Genomic DNA, 21,342 nt, shown 5'->3' with positions numbered 1-21,342 from the left:
CCTTTTGCTGGGATGACCCCCGCACCAGGGATGCTTAAAGTCGAGGCATGTTTTTTCGCAGCCAGGTGAAGAAGTACACTGTCACCGTTTCCTACGACAATGACTTGTACATCAACCTTGTGAGACGCAGGTGTAGCTGGCTCTGTGTGTGTGTGTGTGTGTGTGTGTGTGTGTGTGTGTGTGTGTGTGTGTGTGTGTGTGTGTGTGTGTGTGTGCATTTTGCTCGTATGGACCCACACCAAGGATGCAGGAGTTGTAACGATGAGACACGGTATCCACCTATACATCCACCTCTGTGAGGCGCGGATCTATCGGGTGTGAGTGTGTGTGTGTGCCTTTTGTCTGTAAGAATTCACACCAGGGACGTTAAGGTTGTGTCGATCGACTCGTTGGATACATACTTTGTTACGATGATGCTTGTTAAACGGTTTCCCATGACCAATCTTTGAAAGGCACAGGTCTAGCTAGCTATGTGTGTGCCTTGCTGGTATGAACCCACACCAGGATGCTTAAAGCTACAATGATGCTAGCTAACGGTCCGTTACGATGAGTCAGAGCCTTTCGCAGCCAGAAGAAAAAGCACACTTTTGCTGTTTCTTACGACAGTGACCCTCTACACATCAACCTTGCTGAGGCACAGATCTAGGCAGCTCTGCGTGTGCCTTGCTTTGCCAATGCGGACCTGCAAGTGGTACGAATTTACACTCGGGGTGCGTGAGTCGTTTGATTGATGACACAAAAGGGCGTCCTACGATAGTGACCCGTACATCAAGTCTTGTGTGGTGTAGGCCTGCCTGTAGCTGCGCGTGTGATTTGTGTGCGTACGTTTGCTGGTAGGAATCTACACGAGGGGAACAGCAGAATAAAAGATGAAAAGACTTTCACCACGGCCTCTATGGGGGACACAAAACAGCTGTAAGCAACTGTGATCAATTTTGAAACAGAATGGCCGAAAACAGAGCTGAATACGGTATTCATCCCTGCCTTTCTAAGGAACACAGAAACAGATGTAAACGACTGTGATCCATTTTGAAACAGAATGGCCGAAAACAGAGCTGATTACAGAGTTGATAACGGTATTCATCACTGCCTTTCTAAGGAACACGGAAACAGATGTAAACGACTGTGATTAATTTTAAAACAGAATGGCCGAAAAAACAGAGCTGATTACAGAGTTGATAACAGTATTCATCACTGCCTTAGTTTCCAAGAAACACAGACACAGCTGAACACAGAGCTAGTGAAAAAGTACAGTGGTACTCTTTAAACCTCTGTCTGTGCCTTTCTTGGAATCACAGGAATAGTTGGGAAAAAAACCTAAAAACAACTGATTTCACCCTTGTTACGGCCTCTGCAAAGAACACAGAAAATGCGCATAAAGAGCTTTCTTTGACAGCCTTTGTTCACATCTACCTTATTGGGGACAAAGAGCCTAACAATTGCACATGAACCTGTAACAGTGTGTGCAGTTCAGTTCAGTAACTAACTTCTATGTGTTCATAAACCCATTTACTTTTTGTGTCCATGCCCCAGCAATGTGTACCGTGAAATGGAGGCTGCACAAGGAGTGATGGTGAATGGTCACGTGATGATCATTCCTGACCATACGATTTTCTCACTAGTGATTATCCTTTTCACATATATATAAATATATAAGTACATCAAACAAAAATCAACTCCAACATTAATGACTGATCAAGCTGTGTTTTCGTTCATGCATTCTGAATAAGAATTCTTGAACACGAGCTCTGGAAACAACGATCTTCTTGTTCTGCTGCTGCGGATTTGAACAGAGTTTTCAGACACCGTTTAAGTAATTGTGATTTTACGTTAGAAACTCTGTTCTGACACTTTTTCATTCCTTGGCACAGAAGAAGAGGGAACTCCACTTTGACCCATGTTGACACAACACTATCGCAATACTGCGTTTGATCTCTATTGCCTCTTCCTGTACGAAACTGAGAGACCGGTGACAACGTTGTGCAACTATAGCAACTTCCAGTGGTCGTATCAAGCCCAAGGGACGTTTGATGTATAAATCTGTAAATGTTGGAGTTAGCTGTGACGCTTTGAATGTCAGACAGAAGCAAATGTATGCGGAGCCGAGTACAGACTTTTAACATGGCATGATGCACAAATATTAGGAAATCATGATTTTCACGGGGTAGGGGTTGCTTACCCTGAGAATCTGATGAAGGTATGATGCTGAATCTGAAACGACATCCCAAACCACAGCAATTAACTTACTTCAGATTCGTGGGTTTTTTCACGTGTTTTTTTTTTTTGCAAACGCTTGAAGCGAATTGAATATGGAACTTGCTGGGTCCTTGTCGTGATACTATAGCTGCGACCTAAAGAGAGCAAACTCCTCACAGGCCTACACAGGCCTCTGTGGTATTGCTATGTGGTCATGTCCAAGGCCTGAAGAGGGCAAACCCCTTTCTCTTAACAAACACAGGCTCCTAGAGCCTTGTCGTGATGTCAAGTCAAAGACCTAAAGAGGGCAAGCCCCTTTCTCTTAACAAACACAGGCTCCTAGAGCCTTGTCGTGATGTCAAGTCAAAGACCTAAAGAGGGCAAACCCCTTTCTCTTAACAAATACAGGCTCCTAGAGCCTTGTCGTGATGTCAAGTCAAAGACCTAAAGAGGGCAAGCCCCTTTCTCTTAACAAACACAGGCTCCTAGAGCCTTGTCGTGATGTCAAATCAAAGACCTAAAGAGGGCAAACCCCTTTCTCTTAACAAATACAGGCTCCTAGAGCCTTGTCGTGATGTCAAGTCAAAGACCTAAAGAGGGCAAACCCCTTTCTCTTAACAAATACAGGCTCCTAGAGCCTTGTCGTGATGTCAAGTCAAAGACCTAAAGAGGGCAAACCCCTTTCTCTTAACAAATACAGGCTCCTAGAGCCTTGTCGTGATGTCAAGTCAAAGACCTAAAGAGGGCAAACCCCTTTCTCTTAACAAATACAGGCTCCTAGAGCCTTGTCGTGATGTCAAGTCAAAGACCTAAAGAGGGCAAGCCCCTTTCTCTTAACAAACGCAGGCCTCTGTGGTATTGTCATAATGTCATGCCAAAGACCTGAAGAGGCCAAACCTCTCTCTAAAAAAAAGCCCACAGGCCTCTGGAGCATTGTCACGATGTCGTGTCAAAGACCTAAAGAGGGCAAACTCCTGTGCAAACATGTCTGGGAAAAAAGTCCTGAAGAGACCCAATTCCCTCTCTAAACATACACAGGTTTCACGTTTAAGCAGGGGCGATGAACAAACATTGTGAGCATGTCAAAACCCGGATACCGAACGTTGACGTTACCAGATACTAATCGCCATTGTAACCACAGACTGGTGAAATAGAGTTCAGAGGAGTAAATTCAAACCAGAGAGTAAGATTTAGAACGCCTGAAGAACGATGACGTAGATTAATTGGCCACCGTGATTCAATAGACAAATGCCATGACATAAGAAAAGAAAACTCACCTCAAATTCCGCTTATTATTGCTCTGAATCTCTTGAGAAGCCCAAAGCATCATGGCTATATATGTTCACGACTATATGTGTTTTGCCACGTGTTTGGCCCCTATTTTTCAATAAAGAGGTAAAACAATAACAACTCAGTTCCTGGTTGTTGTTACACCTGGTTGTTGTTACACCCACAATCTAACTATGTTACATTGTATACCAACCTGGAGAAGACCTTTTTGCAGTTGGTCGAGAATGAAACCACAAGATACTGATGCACTCTGACGACAGAATATTCTTTTGAATTATATGGGCAGGACAAATCTTCGATAAATAACTTCTTTCATTCCTGGTTGGTCAGAAATGTACACATGCGCATGGCGGATATAGGTCTCAGCCAGCCCACGCTAACTCTAAAGAATAACTCTCGTCGTTTCTCGCCCCCAACAAGACTTCCTGACCGAGACAATCTAGGAGCGTGCGTATTCTTTCACAAAATGTCTGCCTGGACAAAGTGTTTGTGTTTCATTCGAATGGACGTCTCTACTCTAACTCTTTGTTTCATTATGCTGATCTTGTTGTTCAAGTTGTCTTTTATCGGAACTTCCTAAAGACTGTTCATGGTGACATCACCTGGCGTTCAAATGTTGTGTAAATATTCGTATGTTTTCTGATTTGTTACTATCGTGGCAAATGTTGATGCTGGCAGTGTTACTAATTAACGTTCTGTGAAATTGCCGAGCTGCGTGTGGAGACGATATATGTGTATGATGACTATATGATTCTAGGGTTGATGTGCAGCCAAGAAAAAAATGTGCTTGTGATATATGTTATGTACTTGTCAAGACTTAGACTGTGGTGTGTGTGTGTGTGTAATTGTGGAGTGTGTGTGTGTGTGTGTGTGTCAGTTTGTGTGTCAGTTTGTGTGTGTGTGTGTGTAATTGTGAGTGTGTGAGTGTGTTTTTGTGTGTGTGTGTGTGTGTGTGTGTGTGTGTGTGTGTGTGTGTCAGTGTGCGCGCGCGTGTGTGTGTGTGTGTGTGTGTGTGTGTGTGTTTTCATGCTTTGCTGCATGTACACAATGTATATCCGACCGCAAGACTTTCCCTCTTCAGACTGCACGCGAGACTGGTATGTGTAATACATTACTGGGTGTTCGTTCAGTCTTCATCATTGTGTGTGTGTTGGGGGGGGGGGGGGTGTGCAGTAAAGCTTATTGTGTTCCACATTACCATGTATATAAGGTCATGTTTACGCTGTACATAGCATCAAATAAAATAAAAACACCATCAAATGCTATTGTTATTTTTCCAAGTTCTTAAGTTTTGCTGTATTACTACAACAGAGGCGATGACATATATTTGATTTGTAAAGCTCGGTATAGTCACGAAGCAACAATTTAGTTCTCTTTTCTTCAAACGTAGTACACATTCGTAGCGGGTAGAAAAACAAGGATTTTACTATAGGTATCAGCTTTTGGTGAACATTCAGTAGATTCTGCTTATAATTATGTCAAATTGCACTTATCAAATTCTCCATAGCAAACAGACAAATACACACTGTAAAATTCACGTCACACGCTGGCAAATTACAATGATTTGCTAACGTATGCACTCCAACCATGCCTCTTGAGTCAAAGGTATCTACCATCTCGTGATGAACATTTTGTAAATCGACATAGACCCGTTCATAATTTTGCAAGGGATAAGAGCATTCTCTTGGACACATACCAACATTATACAGCCAGGCTAATTCCTGTAAAGAGTGGACATTTGTGACCCTCCACCACGAAATGAGTCGCATGTCACCTATCGCGGTTCTGCGCTAGCGGCTTAATATAAGTCCGGGGAGTGTCTGGTAACAGTGTGAGGGTCACCTTAGTCACAGGCTTATAACTCAAACAGTTTTCGCTCTTTTCTAAACCGGTTTTCACCACTGGATAGAGCATAAAAAAACTCTTTAGGAAATTGTAAAAAATATGAAAATCATGCAAAGGTGACATGCGACTCATTCCGTGGTGGAGGATCACATTAATTTGTTCTGACTGAATTAATTTCGCAGATTACTTGACAATGGTTTCCGTTAGGTAATTAAAGGAGCAAAAGAACCTAACTCCGCAGTGAATGTTTTGTATGTGTCTAAATAGGAAGAATGCTCTTGTTCCATGTAGAAGTCCGTGATAACAAGAATGTCTACATGGCCAGAAAGGAAGACATTTTTAATTCCAATAAAATGCATGCACTCAAAAGGCAAAGAGACCCCCCCCCCCCCCCACCCCCACCAATTGGGATCATTTCAGTATTACCTGGACCAGCGGACAAATAACATATTTTGTTGCAGTTGCAGTAATGACTGATTACATTACTAATCAAATTACCGTGCGGAACTATCAGTACAGAATGTAGTGATAAAATGTGTACATACAATCGGTCACATCTGTGATTTGGATCAAGTTTTCGTTTCGTCATTCCAGCTTTTGTGAACAAAATCCGTTAGACATTTGTTTTGGTGTTTGTCTTTTCTTAAAGGCGCAGTACTTCCCGTCGTGTAAACGGTTCGTGTTACCATCTGGACAGACTTTGTCATTATTTTGATAAAGCTATCCCTCGCCACTGGGGCACATACCCGAGCTCAACATCGTAGACGCTAACTGTGCATGATGGGATTTTTGTGTGTGGATCAGTGGATTTCTTAAGCAACTATAGTACCAAGTTAATTAATTCATCCAAAAAGTCTTACTCAGCAGCAGTCAGGATGTTGATTTTGGTATGTGTCCAAGCGGAGAGATGCACAGTCTTATCCCATGTCAAAGCCTGCCCAGATCTGAGATGGTGAGTCGAATCGTTCACACGGAAAGGACTGTGCCTTTAAGCAAGTAACATAGCTGATCGGAGAAAAATGTGTAAAGGAGTGCATACATGTTTACTTTTGGGATGAAAACAAATGACGCTGCTTCAGAAAGAGAACTTTAAACTTTCAAATAGTCAGTTGACTATTGACGAAAACCTAGTTTAGCAAGTTTCGCTCGCTTTTAGTACGTATGATGCCTTATTCGTCAAGTAAATTCCTGCCGTGTTTTAAAGTTGTGTTGTGCAGCGATGGTCGGTTTGAAGGGACAACTAGATCATTAAGCTAACTTAATTGTACAGTTTTTCAGCCTCACCTTGTGTAGCAGTACAACTCAGTGACTGGCTTGCTTTGCGTTCAGAGATACCAAGATCTCTTCCCGTATCACAAATCAGGCACACCGTCACAGATCAGCGGTCCAGTCTTTTACATGAGATGAGAGCATCCTTCTACAGTGAAATCGACTTGAACAGTTCAGATTACGAGAAAGTGCAGAGTGGGCAAATTCACGCAAAGCTGTTCAAAAGTTTTTCTTGACCTATTGTTTTCAGCTATAAAGGTAAATATGTTCATCAATGTGACTGTGAGATAATCTTATTTTTCTCGTTCAAATTATTCATGTCGGAATTCATGATGTACAGTTGTTTTGACTATAAATGTGTTTGTGTGAAGTATTTCTTGTGTCATTGTAATTTTCCTTTATTGGTTTAAACTATGAACTGTCTGAAACATTAAACGTACGGGTGAACATTTTGTGTAACAGTTTTGGAGTTTTGTTTCTGCTCTATAGTCTGTGCGTGTGTGTGTGTGTGGGTGGGTGTGTGTGAAGCTTCATTCAAGTCACTATATCCAGTGGTCGTTTAGTCCAGCCCTGTTTTACGACGCACGCACGCACACAAGAACGCACGCACACACATTGACACAAAACAAACGGAAAAAAACACTCGAGGAACAGCTAATATAAATATATGCCAACTGATTTTTCAGGCCAATTTTGTCAAGGGTATTCAGAAATAACTCAAGTCCCTTAGCCCAAAGCTGCCCAGTGTATGCAGCACGTCACAGAATTCGTTACAAAGTGTGTCATGGCCTTAACACCCATTAGAAATTGTTCAGAAACAGCGATTGTCTCATCGGGTGTAACAAAAAAAAAGTGTAACACAGCAAAGGAGGTACTCTATATTTCGCTTCTGCTCTAAGCGGTGAAAAACATGACACACAATCTTGTTTAATTTGACGAAAAGGCGGACAAAAGTGACAGACTAAAATAAAACAAGAGGCGAAGCCTTCAAGGCTCACGTAAGAAATCGACAAACAGTAACACAAACTCAATCACTCCGTCACACATACACACACAGTAAGCATAGGTGACACTGTGCAAGAAAGCGAGACACTAGATCTAGATCTGTCTGTCTGCATGTAGCCTACTTACAGGGACACGACTGCCAACTAGTCTCGGCCCGCTCAAAATAACAATGACCGAGTCTGTCAGTAATTCCTTCGCGTGACGTCTAACCCTCTTACGTCATAATGTGACGTCTTCAAATGACGAAATGTTAAAGTTTCTACCACAGACATACACACGCACGCACACACGCACGCACAGACAGACAAAGTTACGATCGCATAGGCTACACTTACGTGAGCCAATAAAAAGAATGGGGGGAAACGTGACCCAAATCACAACGGTAGCAAATGACATTTTGTGAAAGAATGTTGAGTGCTGCTTTGCATTGAATTGCCGGGGTTACATGTAATAACAATAAACATGGAATACAGAGAAAGATGAGAAGTTCACTTTTTCGAAAGGGAAAAATGTCACCAGATCACATTTCGCGGAAGAACATTTTACTCTCATATGAAAACGAGTGTCCACCGGACGAAAAAGTAAAACAAAAAACAAGTCGCGTAAGGCGAAATAACAACATTTAGTCAAGCTGTGGAACTCGCAGAATGAAACAACGTAGTCCGCCACTAGTGCAAAAGGCAGTGAAAGTGACGAGCCTGTTTGGCGCGGTAGCGGTTGCGCTGTGCTTCATAGCACGCTTTACTGTACCTCTCTTCGTTTTAACTTTCTGAGCGTGTTTTTAATCCAAACATATCATATCTATATGTTTTGGGAATCAGGAACCGACAAGGAATAAGATGAAATTGTTTTTAAATCGATTTCGGAAATTTAATTTTGATCATAATTTTTATATTTTTAATTTTCAGAGCTTGTTTTTAATCCAAATATAACATATTTATATGTTTTTGGAATCAGAACATGATAAAGAATAAGATGAACGTAAATTTGGATCGTTTTATAAAAACAATATTTTTTTTACAATTTTCAGATTTTTAATGATCAAAGTCATTAATTAATTTTTAAGCCACCAAGCTGAAATGCAATACCGAAGTCCGGCCTTCGTCGAAGATTGCTTGGCCAAAATTTCAATCAATTTGATTGAAAAATGAGGGTGTGACAATGCCGCCTCAACTTTTACAAAAAGCCGGATATGACGTCATCAAAGGTATTTATCGAAAAAAAGTCCGGGGATATCATTCCCAGGGACTCTCATGTCAAATTTCATAAAGATCGGTCCAGTAGTTTGGTCTGAATCGCTCTACACACACACACGCACAGACACACACAGAAACACGCACACATACACCACGACCCTCGTCTCGATTCCCCCTCTATGTTAAAACATTTAGTCAAAACTTGACTGAATGTAAAAAAGGTGCATGTGTGTTTGGGTAGACGTGCGCACTTGTTTTTGTAAGTGTAGGTAAGTGGGCGGATCTATGTGTATGTGTGCATGCGTCTCTGCATGAGTGATTGTAGGGGTGTAAATTAATGTTTTTCTCAGCAAAAGAGGCTTAAACTTCAAACATAATCATGTTGTTAAATTTGAATAGAAACAACATAAAGGCAATTATAACAGTACAGCACACCCTTTCACACATTCTTCTATCTTTAACAACAGGCATACGCACAGATACATGAAAAACACTGACAAGCTAATTACAAACAACTCTTTCTTTATTTTTTTAGTCACAGTTACACATTTTGTGCACAGCAGGAACAACATAATGAGGGTTTCAAAAATCACTTCAGGAAATTTATCAAAATGACACAATGGCAAAAAACACTTGTTTTTATTTTATTTTACTTTTTATTTTTAACTGTACAAATGCGATACATTTTCAGGACATCAAAGCATCCTAGTTTAACTACTTCTTTTTGTTCTGCGTTCGTTATCTGAAACTCCCACGTACACTCGTGTTTTTGCGCGAGTGGAATTTTACGTGTATGACCGTTTTTACCCCGCCATTAAGGCAGCCATACGCCGCTTTCGGAGGTTTAACTACACTCAGGCATGGGAATTGAAAAAAGTAAAAAAGGCTGAACATTTGTAAGTAATGGCAAAGTCGACGGCGGGGGTTCGGGGGCATGCCCCCCCCCCCCCCCCCCCCCAAATTTTTTCTCCAAAGAACCCAAATGGTGCAATTTGGTGTCATCTAAGCTCCAAGTTTGCCATTAAATTCAGTTTTTAGGATCATTTTTGCCTCCCCCATTTATTTCTTCGGCGGACACTTTTGCTTTTTCGGCGGAACAACAAAAAAATTCGATGGAAATTTGCCTTTCGGCGGACAATTCCCATACCTGTACACTGTCTCTGTCAGTGTCAGTGATGGTTGATGAAAATGGATGCACAGAGTATAAATTAATGACAGTCACAAGCATTCTTATTTACAAAATTAGAATAATTCTGTGATATCAACATATCAAAACTCCTGCATTTATATTGTTGCCCTGAAACACATGATAAAAGTACAAAATGAAATGGACAAGTACAAATCTGTGACAATAATATTTAGTTTCACACACATTTTTTCAAATATTTATTACACGCATAAACACCTACTTGGAGCTTAAATTTAAAATTGGTCTATACTTTTCTTTTTACGTTTAATGTTTAGTTTAAAAAAGACACATCAACGATAAACAATACAGACCCCTCTTTGCTTTTATAGACGTGTTTTGGAAATAATCTTGTGTCCAGACTTCCAAGTATTGTGGAACAGTTGCGCCCCAGAATGCAAGTCAAACAAAAACACATGGTCGACCAGTGAAAACCAGCAATTGCAGCAAATAAACGACTGAGGTGTTTATGTTATGCAGTGTCCGCTCATAATGACATAATTTCTTTTGAAAATATACCAATCGGAGTTTGCAATTCATTGCAGCTGTGGTTGCTTGTCGCCTGGGAATGCTTCTATCTATATATATATACGACTAGTGTCTGTGTGTCTGTGCGCGATGCACGGCCAAAGTTCTCGATGGATCTGCTTCAAATTTGGTGGGCTTATTCAGAGAGACCCCGGACACAACCTCATCGATGAGATATTTCAACACGTGCTCTCAGCGCGCAGCGCTGAACCGATTTTGGTTTTTCTCTGTTTTTCTCTGGATCCATTCCCAGTAACTCTTCCTTATCTTCTCCAGTGTTTTCAGCGTTTATCTCCCTTCCTTCGTGTGGCGTCAATCCATATTCCCGTTACTACGTTACTATTTTTAGAATGTCACGATTGTACCCGTAAGTTTGTTTGTTTGTTTGTTTATTTGTTGCTTAACGTCCAGCCGACTACGCAGAGCCATATCAGGACGAGGAAGGGGGGGATGAAGGGGGCCACTTGTCAAGCGATTCCTGTTTACAAATGCACTAACCCATTACTTGTGTCCCAGCAGGCTTTAGTAAAACTAAATTAATACCTACTGGAAGATTACCAGTTTCCAGTATGTTAAAATAGGCTTAACCTATCTACTGCTGGACTTACATCAGAACACTAACAGATTAAACTATACATGAATCGCGAGACAAGCGGCAAGAGAAGAGATTTTTGGAAAAAATACAGGTGAATGAGCAAGAAGGCAGAAAAAAGAAAAGAATTCATGAAGAAAAAGAGAGCATGACAGGAAAGAGGAACCAAAAATCTACCTAACAGCAAACTAGAAAGCTCCTGCGGTTCCAAAAACAGGAGGGGCTTTTAATTTCATAACCGCAGTGCCCCACTGCGGGAGGGACCCATTTGGCTTACTCGATTCAGAATCGATTCCACGTTGTTTTTCTCGAACGTGTGTAATTAGGCTTATTGACAGAGAAGCAAATTTTAGGGAACAAATATGTAGGTTTAGATTTAACCATTTGCTCCCTATTTGAAATGTATCTACGTGATAAACTGTTTTGCGAGTGTGTTTGCATGGATGAACTTAAACTGGTATGGGTACCGGTGTGAGGAAAACGCGACCGACACGTCTGTCACCGCCGATTGATTGCATTTTGAAGGAATATGACTGGATTACGGAAAAATAAGTGGACTTACTGCAGAGCCAGGCAAAAGAGTAGACTTGCTCGCAAAACACGTGAAACAGCCGATGTTTGATAGCTGAAGGCGCACACCAAAACACACTACCGACAGATACTCAAAAGTCGTCTGCTAACGTTGCAAGGGGAGGGTACTCGTGTTTTTGTTTTGGTTCGCTAGCATCTGGTTATCTTGTAAGTTGAATGTTCGTTTTTTTCGACCTGCATTGCTTTCATAATGAAAGAAACTTTTGCTTATTGCATCTCATACATCAGATCAGTTCTGAGATTCATTTTTGCGTGCAACTGATATGGTTTTCTGAGCCGTGCAATACGATTTTAGAACTTCATACAAATGTGTCACATTGTTCGGCGCGAGGTCAAAGGTCGGGAGGAAAGTAGTCCTTTGCCCAAATCGGAATCTGCACTATCATATATTTTTTGGAGTCCATGATGTATTTATTGAGCTATAAAAATACAACATATATACCCATACTGAAGTAACAGAGACAAAGAAGGGAGGTCATGGGATATAGATATATATATACGGCTTCTGTGTGTGTTTGTGTGTGTGTGTGGGCAACACCTGTGGATTGTAGAGTTCTGTTTGTGATGGGATCTGGCGGCTTTTGTCTGTCTGTCTGTATGTTCTGGCATTTGAGAAGCCATAACAGATAATATAGGGCTTAGAAATAAGCTCTAAAATTCTCAATCCCCTTTGACAGGACTTCGCCTTCAAAGAAATAAGCTCTAAAATTCTCAATCCCGTTTGACAGGACTTCGCCTTCAAAGGTGATTGCGGTGAACCGCCACGCTGTCTGTCTCTGTCTCGCGATTCACCCCGGCGAAGCGGGGCTATATATATACGGCTTGTGTCTGTCTGTGTGTGTGTGTGTTCGCGATGTACGGCCAAAGTTCTCGATGGATCTGCTTCAAATTTGGTGGGCATATTCAGGTAGACCCCGGACACAACCTGGTCGATGAGAATTTTCAATACGTGCTCTCAGCGCGCAGCGCTGAACCGATTTTGGTTTTTCTGTACATCCATTCCCAGTAACTCTTCCTTATCTTCTCCAGTGTTTTTGCGCGTTTATCTCCCTTCCTTCGTACGGTGCGCTGGCAAAGCCGGCGTACACCCGGGTTCGGGTATTCGGCTCTACTTCTTCCCGGCGAAGCGGGTATTCATCTAGTACAACATGTTTGGCGTGAGGTCACGTGAGTTTCGCTTGATGTCATGTGAGTTTGGGGAATGTGAGCTCAACGATCACTACAGGTCATCCCTAGTGAAAAGATGTGCACATTTCTGGAAGAAAAAGGCATCATAATTCATATCAAGTGAACACTGCATAACAATAACTTACACATCTGAGTCACCTATTTGCTGCGATTACTGGTTCAACTGGTCAACCATATTAATTATAGTGATATAGATATATATATATATATATGTTATAGTTTTACTCAATGTCTGGGGCGCAATTCTTCCACAACACTTGGAAATACTGACAGAGTTATTTCCAAACATCATCTATTACAGCGTATGCCTCGCAACATTAACCAAATTAAGATTAGACGTCAATCGGACTTCGTAAATCAAGCAAATCGGAAGTGAATGACAACATACATAAACACATGGGTGAAACCTAGGAAAATCAAATTGACTGAAATTTTTTTGAGGCAGGGGTCGCCGAGGCCCTGGCGGGGTACGGGGCAGGGCCCCATTAGGGACTAAGATTTCGTTTTCGGCCGAAAACGATTTTTTGCATTATTCATTGTGATTTTGTGGCCTTTCCTGGCAAAAAAATACACTATCATGCAGGTCAAAAAAATACCTTCAGATTCTAATGATATGGTAAAAAGGGTAAACAAAATCAAAACAATTCACAGAAGTAATCATTTTTGTGTGTATCCTTTCACGCTTGCATCTTCCAACACAACTGATAACAATTATCATTGACAACAGCCATACTACATTGTCACGATCGGGTGACAGAGACCAAGAAAGTGTCACTCAGTGGAGTGCCTGTTCTTGGTCGTGTATGATAGAAAGCGCCTGTGCGTGATATTGGGTTACAGCAGAGTTTGCTGACGGTGCTCTACGAGCACGGATGTTTTGTATCGCACGAGTTTTACAGTGGAGGTTTCTGCTGTCATAGCTAGGGCTGACGGTTTTTCGCTGACAGCGCACACGGGATTTTCACGGATTGAGTTTCTCGTGTCTTTTTCTGCTTGGGAGGCAGAATTGTGTATAGCTGGACTGGGTTTTGGGACAAGGTCAGTCACGTGTATTTGGCTAGGTGGTCTGTCAGAGACTCAAGGACGGCACACTTGACACCCAGCGGCAGAAGGGGAAGGATCGTATACACAGTTTCTAGAGTATGATGGTTTTTCACCGAGTATTATATTCGGCACTCTAGGGGAACTTCCACTAGTTTTTCCTTTCTCCCTGCCACGTATTTTGCTGAGGACAAGTCGTCAATTTTCCTTCGTCGGCGATGGCTTTCGCATAAGGATTCGACAAGGGGTTCTGGACGGTTTTGGTCACTGTTGACGAACAGAGGCTGGTCCAGGGAGGAAGCGGACTTTGCTTCCATTGAGAGTACAATCATAGGCTTTTGAGGTAATAAATCATTATTTAACGCTGTTGATGAGTCTGTGTTGTGGAATGAAATACTCTCTGTTGTTCTTTCCAGGTTAGCGCATAATTTACTCTCTGTGACGCTAAAATACTAATCTGTATATGGTTTTTGCAGATAGGGAGAGAAGGACGGAAAATGACTGTTTTGTTGTTGTAAAAAGTCCATTTTGTGCAGGCCCACGTGCTCGATGAGATATTTAAAGATGACATGTTTTAAGGTGGTGGGTGAGGGGTAGCTGACATGTTTAGTGCACCGATGCTTTCTGTTTGCAGCCTTCGTTTCGTTTCGCTTCGTTCGCCTCGCTTCGTTACGTTCCTGTAACATCTGCACGGCTGACTCTGGCGGGAACTGTTGAGGCTACGCTAACCAGGAGACCGGCTAACCAGGAGACCGGCTAACCAGCGGACCGGCTAACCGGCAGCGGACCGGCTAACCAGCGAACCGACTAACCAGCATACCGGCTAAGCAGCAGCAGCAGAGATAAAGCTAAGTGCACCATGTCGTACGCACCCCGTTGACCACCGTTGTCTTTTCGTATCTATGATTTCATTGGAGTAGTGACAACGTGGGGTGTGTGACACCTGCACGAACTAGGGCTTTTCGGACAGAACATTCTCATTTAACTATATTTACACGGGTTCAGCGTGTTCCTATAATTTTCTACATACTACTGGCATTTTGTCAGTGAACACTGGTTTTTTACGTGTTGAGAACGTAAAAGGAACATATTTTGAGTGAAGGCTCGAGGGAGGTGGAGAGTTTATACATAAACAGGCGTCTGAAACTTATACTTTTGTTGACTCTATTTAATTGTATGACTGCGAGAGTGGATCGTGGTGTGGTTAGTTAATTAGTAGTAATTAACCGGTTCATAATCACCTTGAGTGATATATTGAAACGTGACACATGGGGGCCAAGCCGGGATTTACTCAGTTAATTTCTGACTGATAAAGACCCACCAATTAAGGATAACTAAGAGCAGATAATCTCGTCAGTGCTCGACTTATTTTCTGCTTGGTGCTACCCTTTTTTGTATAGTTTTGATCATATACCACACCTTAAGCGATTCACATCTTGCAGGAAATGTAAATTGTAATTTGTGAGTTATTGTATGCGCTAACTGTGATTACTTCCCTTTCCTTTGTTTGTGAATCTTTGTTGTTGTACGTTCAGAGTTTTCCGTTGCAGAGAGCTGAGCGGGGTTAACGGATTTGTTGTTCGTTTTACTCAGTTTTCTCTACATTGTTGTTTCGCATTCTGTAACAGGTTACATTTCTACCGTCTTGTTTTACTTGGATTTTTCTCCATATTTTGACTTTGTTGGAATTTTGGGGGGGAAGGGTCCGAGGACTTCTGTCCTAACCAAGGCTGTGGGAGACACTCTGTTTCACCGCAAAAAGCAGCCGATAAAGTAGGCCACGGCTGTGGGAAACACTTTGTTTCACCGCAAAAAGCAGCCATAAAGTAGGCTACGCGATTTGTTCTACACCGTTTGGATTTTTCTTCTGCATTTTCTGGTTGCTGGATTTTTGTATCCACCGCTTTCATCACCGCGTGTTCTAGCTATAGCTGCGTTAGACTTATTTTGGTAATAAAGCTTTGCTAAAACTAACCATGGCTACAGGGGGATCTCCTACGAGGAGAATAACTTTCGAGACTCCTGGGAGCGAGCAACCGACTGAGCGAGACGCACGCGTTAGAGCCCGAAGCGTTCTAAAACGCTTAGAAGTAGAACGGAAGGAAGAATTTGAGCGACTGACAAGAAAAGAAGAACGTGACCGACAGGACAAGAAGGACGAACTTGACAGACAAGAAAGGGAACGACAGGCAGAACGACAGGCTGAACGAGACAGACAGGAAAGGAAAGAAGAACGTGACAGACAGGAAAAGAAAGACGAACTTGACAGACAAGAAAGGGAACGACAGGCAGAACGAGACAGACAGGAAAGGAAAGACGAACTTGACAGACAAGAAAGAGAACGAGACAGACAAGAAAAGAAAGACGAGCTTGAGAGACAGGAACGACAGGCCGAGCGTGACAGACAGGAACGGAAAGAGAAAGAGCAGGCGGATCGCGATCTCCAGCTAGAGCTAGCTAGGCTACAGGCCGAGAAGGGTACGCTTACTCAGGCTAGCGCGCCGACGTTTGTTGCCGACCGTACGAGACTGCCGACGTTCGACGATGACAAGGACGAGCTCGACGATTTTTTACGCCGGTTTGAGCGCATTGCATCTGACCAGAAGTGGGAAGAGGCCACGTGGGCTAGCCGCCTTAGCACCTGCTTAAAAGGACGCGCATTACAGCTCTACAATGCTTTGGATGACGACGAGGCGAGAGACTATCAGGCACTTAAGAAGGCGTTACTCCAGCGCTTTAACCTGACTGCTGAAGCCTACAGACGACGTCTGCGTAACAGCAAGAGACTGAGCGGCGAGCTGAGTCATCAGTTTGTGGCACGCCTTAATCTCTACCTGCGGCGCTGGGTGGAGATGGCCGAAAAGGACTGGACCGTCAACGACCTTGCCGACCTCATTGTCATGGAACAACTGATGTCCAGCCTGCGACCTGAGGTGGTGACCTTCGTGCAGGAACACCAGCCAAAGACTACTCAGGAGGCAGCCGACTGGATCAGAGTGCACGAGGACGCCCAGGCGATCTCCGGCAAATCTTCAGGCTCACGGCCAGGAAAATCGGGAAATTCGGGTTCTTCAGGACCCAAGGACGGGAAGGACGATCAGGGACACAAGGGATCGAGTTCCAGATCTGACATCCAGTGTTACTACTGCAACAAGCGGGGCCACGTGAAGAAGGACTGCCACAGGAGACAGGCTGACCAGAAGGGCGTTCACTTTGTTGGCAGTGAGGAGTTAAGGGACGTCACGAGCTCATGCACCATTCCACAACTCTGCGTTCCGTGCTCCAGGAAACATTTCCAGCCCCACTGCAACGTCTACGTTAACGGAGTGAAGGGCGAAGGTCTGCGGGACACAGGGGCAGACATGATAGTGGTTCGGGCGAGTCTAGTTCCAGCTATGGCCTACACAGGAGACAGCATCAGGGTGAGAATGGCCGAGGCATCTCACGCTTACGACTTGAACACGGCAGTGATCAAGGTCGTAACCCCGTTGTTCACGGGGACCATTGTGGCCGTCGTCATGGACGATCCTCCATGCGACCTGCTCATTGGAAACCGGGTCCAGTTTGTGGACGGCGTCACCAGGGAGGTTCCCGTTTATCGGGCTCCCGACGTCATTTCAGTGCTCACGCGGGCACAGGCGGAGCGAGAGGACAAACCTCTCAAACCCCTACCTGCTGCACGAGCTGCCCTGGGGAACGTGACCCCCGCGCTTCTCGCGAAGGCTCAGGATTCTGACCCGACCTTAGCTACTCCTCGGGAGCATGCGAAGTCGGGGAAGGTGAAGCTGAGCGGGAAGCATGGGAGGTCAAGGTTCCTCAGGGACAAGAAGTTGCTCTACCGTGAGTTCAGCAACCAAGAAGGTACATTCAAACAGGTTGTCGTGCCTCGCGAGTTTCGCGAGGGTGTCATGGCAACGGCACACGACTCGATTCTGGGAGGTCATCTTGGTACCAAGAAGACCACGGATCGTGTCTGGCGCCACTTTTACTGGCCAGGCATCTGCACGGATGTCCGACGTTTCTGTGCGTCCTGCGATAAGTGCCAGAAGGTGGTTGCCAAAGGAAGGGTGAGGAAGGTCCCCTTGGAGAAGATGCCGCTCATCGACGAACCCTTTCGTCGGGTGGCAGTGGACATCATCGGGCCCATCTTGCCTGCGTCTGAGGACGGAAACAGATACATTTTGACCATGGTGGACTACGCTACTCGATACCCAGAGGCGATCCCTCTGAAATCGATTGAAGCCACGCGAGTAGCTGAGGCTCTGGTTACTATGTGGTCCCGGCTGGGAATTCCATCAGAGGTACTCACCGACAGAGGCACGCAGTTCACGGGAGGAGTGATGGCGGAGGCAGCACGACTGCTATCACTGGAGCAGCACTTCACCACTCCTTACCATGCTCAGTGCAACGGACTGGTGGAAAGGTTCAATGGCACCTTGAAGACCATGCTGAGGAAACTAGCTCAGGAGAAGCCACGCACGTGGGACAGGTACATCCCAGCATTGCTTTTTGCATACCGCGAGGTTCCTCAGGAGAGCTTGGGCTTTTCCCCATTTGAGTTGTTGTACGGCAGACAGGTACGCGGTCCCATGGCTATCCTGCGTCAGGCTTGGACAGACGAAGAAGCTGACGAGGAGGTGCAGACGACAGCGACCTACATAGTAGAACTCAGGAACAGGATTGAAGAGACCTGCAAACTGGCTCAAGAGAACCTGGGAAGAGCAGCACAGCGTTACGCGCGAGGATTCGACCGCAAGGCACGGCCGCGCAGCTTCAAGATTGGAGAACGGGTGTTGCTACTTCTACCTGTCAAACACAACAAGCTACAACTGCAGTGGCAAGGACCTTTTGAGGTGACAGCGAAAGTGGGCCAGAATGACTACAGGATCATGATGCACGGGAAAGCACGCCTGTACCACGCCAACCTGCTGCGCGCCTACATAGAGAGGACAGCCTACGGGGAGAAGAACAAAGACCAGAAGAACAAAGACAAGAAGACAGAGAAGGTTGCAGTCATCAGGGGTGAAACGAGGGGTTGCTCGTTCTTGAGGACGACCTTTCTGTCTGGAAACAGACCATCAACCTCTGCAATATCTTCAGGTTGCAAGGTTGGCAAACGCCAGACTTATGCGCTGGGCGTTGATCCTCCAACCGTACCAATTCACGGTACGCGTCATTCCGGGCGCCAACAATGTTGGAGCTGACTTTCTCTCTCGGGCTGTAGAGGAGAACATGACTGTGAGCGAAACCGAGGTTTCGTCTTGAAGAGGGGAGGTGTGTCACGATCGGGTGACAGAGACCAAGAAAGTGTCACTCAGTGGAGTGCCTGTTCTTGGTCGTGTATGATAGAAAGCGCCTGTGCGTGATATTGGGTTACAGCAGAGTTTGCTGACGGTGCTCTACGAGCACGGATGTTTTGTATCGCACGAGTTTTACAGTGGAGGTTTCTGCTGTCATAGCTAGGGCTGACGGTTTTTCGCTGACAGCGCACACGGGATTTTCACGGATTGAGTTTCTCGTGTCTTTTTCTGCTTGGGAGGCAGAATTGTGTATAGCTGGACTGGGTTTTGGGACAAGGTCAGTCACGTGTATTTGGCTAGGTGGTCTGTCAGAGACTCAAGGACGGCACACTTGACACCCAGCGGCAGAAGGGGAAGGATCGTATACACAGTTTCTAGAGTATGATGGTTTTTCACCGAGTATTATATTCGGCACTCTAGGGGAACTTCCACTAGTTTTTCCTTTCTCCCTGCCACGTATTTTGCTGAGGACAAGTCGTCAATTTTCCTTCGTCGGCGATGGCTTTCGCATAAGGATTCGACAAGGGGTTCTGGACGGTTTTGGTCACTGTTGACGAACAGAGGCTGGTCCAGGGAGGAAGCGGACTTTGCTTCCATTGAGAGTACAATCATAGGCTTTTGAGGTAATAAATCATTATTTAACGCTGTTGATGAGTCTGTGTTGTGGAATGAAATACTCTCTGTTGTTCTTTCCAGGTTAGCGCATAATTTACTCTCTGTGACGCTAAAATACTAATCTGTATATGGTTTTTGCAGATAGGGAGAGAAGGACGGAAAATGACTGTTTTGTTGTTGTAAAAAGTCCATTTTGTGCAGGCCCACGTGCTCGATGAGATATTTAAAGATGACATGTTTTAAGGTGGTGGGTGAGGGGTAGCTGACATGTTTAGTGCACCGATGCTTTCTGTTTGCAGCCTTCGTTTCGTTTCGCTTCGTTCGCCTCGCTTCGTTACGTTCCTGTAACATCTGCACGGCTGACTCTGGCGGGAACTGTTGAGGCTACGCTAACCAGGAGACCGGCTAACCAGGAGACCGGCTAACCAGCGGACCGGCTAACCGGCAGCGGACCGGCTAACCAGCGAACCGACTAACCAGCATACCGGCTAAGCAGCAGCAGCAGAGATAAAGCTAAGTGCACCATGTCGTACGCACCCCGTTGACCACCGTTGTCTTTTCGTATCTATGATTTCATTGGAGTAGTGACAACGTGGGGTGTGTGACACCTGCACGAACTAGGGCTTTTCGGACAGAACATTCTCATTTAACTATATTTACACGGGTTCAGCGTGTTCCTATAATTTTCTACATACTACTGGCATTTTGTCAGTGAACACTGGTTTTTTACGTGTTGAGAACGTAAAAGGAACATATTTTGAGTGAAGGCTCGAGGGAGGTGGAGAGTTTATACATAAACAGGCGTCTGAAACTTATACTTTTGTTGACTCTATTTAATTGTATGACTGCGAGAGTGGATCGTGGTGTGGTTAGTTAATTAGTAGTAATTAACCGGTTCATAATCACCTTGAGTGATATATTGAAACGTGACAAGATGAAATAGAAACTGAACAACTGAAATAAAAGTTCGAAATATTTAATTATAAGAAGCAAACATTGCCAGACAGGCATTGAAATAAATGATGAAACAGAATGTCACACATGCAAACAGCATGATGTAGCACTGCACAAAGTAGCAACTAAGCAGTAGCATCTCTTTTTCAGTGGAACCCCTCTCTAAGACCCCCCTCTCTAACGACTACCCCGCCACAACGACCTTTTTTTAACCGATGTGTTTCCTTATATAGTTGTCACCAGTGTAGCGACCACCCCGCTCTAACGTCTGAGGACCGACTGAACAGCTTGTGGCCCCCTGACCCCGCCCCCTCCCTCTGTAAGGACCCCCCTCCAAAAGGACCGATTTTTGTCAACATTTTCAAGGTCGCTAGAGAGGGGTTCCACTGTAGTGCAAAGTTCTCAAGGAAAAGCACTTGAGTTTCAAGCACCAAACTTATCACACACAGTTTTAGTTTCATGAACTCCAACCAGTCCCATCGCCATTTGTTGGCTAGACCAGCATCAATAAGATCTGTCCGTGCGTTTTTCGTCAAAACCGGCATT

The 21,342-nt window shown here is 44.3% G+C and overlaps 1 protein-coding gene across 1 annotated transcript in view; it reads left to right on the top strand.

Moving 5' to 3' along the window:
• The window catches only part of LOC138962105 (monocarboxylate transporter 2-like), a gene marked incomplete in the record, with an annotated part of 20,777 nt that extends 13,725 nt beyond the window's left edge, over positions 1-7,052 (top strand). Inside the window, 1 exon segment of the mRNA XM_070333826.1 lies at positions 1-7,052. This exon segment is cut by the window's left edge and continues 455 nt beyond it.
• Between the last annotated feature and the right edge of the window lie 14,290 nt (positions 7,053-21,342).

Source organism: Littorina saxatilis, linkage group LG3 (assembly GCF_037325665.1).
Source record: "Littorina saxatilis isolate snail1 linkage group LG3, US_GU_Lsax_2.0, whole genome shotgun sequence".
Lineage (NCBI taxonomy): Eukaryota > Metazoa > Mollusca > Gastropoda > Littorinimorpha > Littorinidae > Littorina > Littorina saxatilis.
The sequence above is the reverse complement of the archived record's forward strand: the minus strand, read 5'-3'. Positions and strand labels throughout refer to the sequence as shown.